Source organism: Macrotis lagotis, chromosome 3 (assembly GCF_037893015.1).
Source record: "Macrotis lagotis isolate mMagLag1 chromosome 3, bilby.v1.9.chrom.fasta, whole genome shotgun sequence".
Classification (NCBI taxonomy): Eukaryota; Metazoa; Chordata; class Mammalia; order Peramelemorphia; family Peramelidae; genus Macrotis; species Macrotis lagotis.
The window spans coordinates 151,230,002-151,233,706 of NC_133660.1; the positions used below are offsets into that span (position 1 = coordinate 151,230,002).

At 36.0% G+C, this 3,705-nt stretch overlaps 1 pseudogene; it reads right to left on the bottom strand.

The window, feature by feature from the left end:
• Window positions 1-323: 323 nt before the first annotated feature.
• LOC141516282 (PRELI domain-containing protein 1, mitochondrial pseudogene) lies at window positions 324-978 on the bottom strand (annotated as a pseudogene).
• Window positions 979-3,705: the final 2,727 nt, after the last annotated feature.

Here is a 3,705-nt window from a genome sequence, read left to right on the forward strand (position 1 = left end):
CAGTACTCATTTTGATCTTATTTTGGTAGAGGGTGTGAGATGGGGGTCTGTGCCTAGTTTTTGCCATTCAATTTTCTAGTTTTTTGGGTTTTTAGAGGACTGAAAACTGATTTTTAATGATAAATTACAACTCGGATCCTGGGTGGGTAACAGGAGAAGAGCTGGATTGTCTATGGACTTGCATGGTGCTGATGGTCTGCTCAGGGACTGGGGCTCTGGGACCAATGCCGGGTTTTGCTAAGAGGCTCACAGCCTTGGGAACTGGCAATCTGGGAGGGCAGCAGGGCCTTTTTTGTTGCAGGGGAAGCAGTATGGTGACTCCTTTAAACATAACGTTGCTGTTGCTATTGCTGCTTCTCGGTGGCCGCCTTGCTGGCCAGGTCGTTAGCCTTCTCTGTAGCTTTCAGGGTAGTTTCCTTTGCCTTCTCTGTCCCTTCTTTAGGTGTTTCGGCAAGTGTCTTAGAAAGAGCTTTACCTTGCAATTTAACCAAGATGTACTCAAAGCCTTTGATGGTCTTGGTTGCATTACTTTGGAATCTAGCTAGGCCAAACTCCTGTACAGCTCTGGAAACCCCAAACAAGCTAGAGGAGACCCAGGCTTCTCTTCAGATTTCAGTCCATCCACTGTTTTCAGGGTTCATACAGTTAAACACATCTTTCCTAAACCACCATCAGCCAGGCATGGTTGATGTTCTAGGTGAAAGTGGTCATGGTCTAGTTCTGTGGGTCCAGGCTAGAGTCCTTGAGTATGGACATTGAGTGGGCTACATTAGCAGGAAAGAAGCTCCGGCCAGCAGGGCATCCTGTTGGAAGGCACCTGGACAGCAGTTCCTGGTCAGGAGTCACCTCCCGGTGCACAATATCCTCTGTCAGCACATGTTTGCTGTAGGAGTTGGGGTAGCGCTGCCAGAAGGCAGCAAACACTTGGTTCCAGGAGCTCCGGAGCATGCTCTGCCTCAAGAAATACTTCACCGTCATCCCAGCATGGTCGAGGCTGCATCAGGGGGCCACAGCATGGAGGAGTAAGGGGAGGGAGAGAAGGGCCCGGGTTCATGACCTCCATCACTGTCCCAAAGCCATGCTGCTGCCATGAGGGGGTGTCAAAACTGGAGGATCTCTCATTTTTTTTGCAAGGCAATGGGGTTAAGTGGCTTGCCCAAGACCACACAGCTAGCTGACTATTAAGTGTCTGAGGCTGGATTTGAACTCAGGTATTCCTGACTCCAGGGCATGTGCTCTATCCATTGTACTGCCTAGCCTTCCCTCATTTTTTTTAGTTTTTCCAAGAAGTTTTGTCAAATAGTAAGTTCTTATCCAAGAAGCAAATATCTTTGGGTTTGTCAAAGGGATTATTGTAGTCATTAACTACTGTTTCTTTAGAACCTGTCTTAATCCACTTATCCATTATTCTATTTCTTAATCAGTATAGGCACCTTTGATACTCTGGATGAATTTTGTTAATAATTTTTCTAGCCCAGTAAAATAATTATTTGGTAGTTTGAGTGGTATGGCCCTTTGAATAAATAATTTAATTTTGGTAGAATTGTGATTTTTATTATATTAGCTCGACCTAACCATGAGCAATTGACATTTTTTCCAGTTACTTAGATTGTATTTTATTTGGGTGGGAAATGATTTATACTTGTGTTCATGTGTGTTTGTCTTGGGAGGTAGATTCCAAAGTATTTAATGTTATCTTCAGTTATTTTAAATGGAATTTCCTTTCTATCTCTTGCTCTTGAGCTTCATTTTTCATATATAGAAATGCTAATGATTTGCGTAGGTTTCTTATATATCCTGTTACTTTGATGATTTTGTTAATTGTTGTAAAGAGTTTTTTTAGATGATTTTCTTGGGTTCTCTAAGCATACATCAGATCATCTGCAAATAGTGAAAGCTTTACTTCCTCATTGCCAATTCTGATTCCTTCAATTTCTTTTTTAATCTCTTATTGCTAAAGCTAAAATTTCTAAAACTATATTGATTAGTAATGGTGATGATGGGGCATCCTTATTCCACCCCTGATCTTATTGGAAATGATCTAAGTTTATTCCCTTTATATATAATATTTATTGATCATTTAAGATAGGTACTATTTTAAGGAAAGCTCCATTTGTTCCTAAACTTTCTAGTGTTTTTATTAAGAATGGATGCTATATTTTATCAAACACTTTTTCAACACCTATTGAGATAAACATAAGATTTCTATTGGTTTGGTTTTGATATGTTCTATTACGTTAAGTTTTTTTTCCTTAAACTGAACCATCTCAGCCTACCTGGTATAAGTTAAACCTGATCATGGTGTATTATACTAGTCATAACTTGCTGTAATCCAATTGCTAAAATTCTATGTAAGGTTTTTGCATCAGTGTTCATTAGGGAGATTGGTTTATAATTTTCTTTGCCTGTTTTGGTTCTTCCTGGTTTATGTATCAGTACCATGTTGATGTTATAAAAGAAATTTGGTAGAACTCTTTCTTCTCCTATTTTTTAAATAGTTATGTAGAATAAAAATTAACTGCTCCTTAAATGTTTGGTACAATTCACTTGTAAATGCATCTGGATACGGAAATATTTTTCTTAGGGAGCTTTTTGCTGACTTCTATTTCATTTTATGAAATGGGATTACTTAAATATGTTATTTCTTCTTTTAATCTGGGCAGTTTGTGTTTTTATAAATATCCATCCATATGGTTTAGGTTATCAAATTTATTGGCATACAGTTAGACAAAGTATCACCGAATAATCTCTTTAATTTCCTCTTCATTGGTGGTTGGTTTACCCTTTTCATTTTTGATTCAGGTAATTGGGTTATCTTATTTCTTTTTTTTAAACAGATTTACCAAATGTTCATCATTTTATTGACTTTTTCACAAAACTAACTCTTAGTTTTATTTATTATGATCAATGGTTTCCTCGCTTTCAACTTTATTAATATCACCCTTGATTTTCAGAATTTCTAATTTTATATTTAATTGATGATCTTTATTTTTTCTTTTTCTAGATTTTTGATTTCTTGATTTACTAGATTTAGATTTCTAGATTCATTGATGTCTGCTTTTTCTATTTTATTCATATAAGCATTTATAGATATATAAATGTTTTCCTCAAAACTGCCTTGGCTGCATCCCATAAATTTTGTTTTATTTCTCATTATTATCATTTCCTTGGAAACAATTATTAATTATTTCTATCATTTGTTGTTTGGTCCCCTCATTATTTAAAATTATTTATTTTAGAATTAGGTTTTGGTTTCTCTTTATGTGACTCTTTATTACATGCAATTGTTATTGTATCATGGTCTGAGCAGTATGCATTTTTTATTTCTGCCATTATGCATTTGATTATAATATTTTTATGCCCTAATACAGGGTCAGTTTTGTTATAGCTGCCATATATTGCTTAGAAAGAAGTATATTCTTTTCTATACCCATTAAGTTTTCTCCAGAGGTTTAGCTTATCTAATTTTTCTAAGATTTCATTCACTTTCATAACTTCCTTTTTGTTTATTTTGTAGTTAGAATCATTTTCCCCTGAGAGTGGTAGGTTGAGGTCCCCCCCATAAATAAAGTTTTGCTGCCTATGTTTGCTTAAAATTCACTCAACTTTTTCCTCTAGGAATTTGAATGCTAAAGCACTAGGTGCATGCATGTTTAATAATGACATAGCTTCATTATTTATGATGATTTTTAAGTTCCCACTCTT